This window comes from Myotis davidii, unplaced genomic scaffold (genome assembly GCF_000327345.1).
Source record: "Myotis davidii unplaced genomic scaffold, ASM32734v1 scaffold1703, whole genome shotgun sequence".
In the NCBI taxonomy this organism is placed as follows: domain Eukaryota; kingdom Metazoa; phylum Chordata; class Mammalia; order Chiroptera; family Vespertilionidae; genus Myotis; species Myotis davidii.
In genome coordinates, this window is record NW_006293780.1 from 639812 (window position 1) to 640342 (window position 531).

At 44.1% G+C, this 531-nt stretch overlaps 1 protein-coding gene across 1 annotated transcript in view; it reads left to right on the forward strand.

Moving 5' to 3' along the window:
• UNC79 (unc-79 homolog (C. elegans)) overlaps positions 1-531 on the forward strand; it is a 218862-nt gene that overhangs the window by 145259 nt on the left and 73072 nt on the right. The gene's annotated exons all lie outside the window — the stretch shown is intronic.

Sequence of the window (531 nt, forward strand, 5' to 3'; positions counted from 1 at the left end):
GAACAAATACGAAGGGGTAAAATAAAGCAGAAAGTGCTTAGAATAATGAAGAATTGACTGTATACTCATTTAGGTCCTTCAGTTGATTATATATTTTAAACGCTATCAGCAATCTGGTGGCCATTGTGTCCCCTCAAGAACAACAACAACAAAAAAGTCCAGTTATCACGGAGACCCTAATCCGTGGACACCACGTGGTGGTGAAGTTGTCACAGCACAGGGATTTCCTGCCTCAGGTGCCATTTCTTGTGTTTCCTTGGAGACACCTTTTCTAAGAAAGATAACTTGCAAAAGTGGCAAGCAGGTAGCCCGGCTAAAACACAGTCTGCTGTAGTATTGCCATGCTACTGATCGGCCGCTTCCTCATGTCTCAAATCAGATCTTTTAAAAAAAGGAATGGAATTGGTCAGGGCTGATTATCTTACTAAATTCCTAGGCTCTAGAGCAACGGTTCTCAACCTGTGGGTCAAGATCCCTTTGGGGGTCGAACGATCCTTTCACAGGGGTCGCCTAAGACCATCGGAAAACACG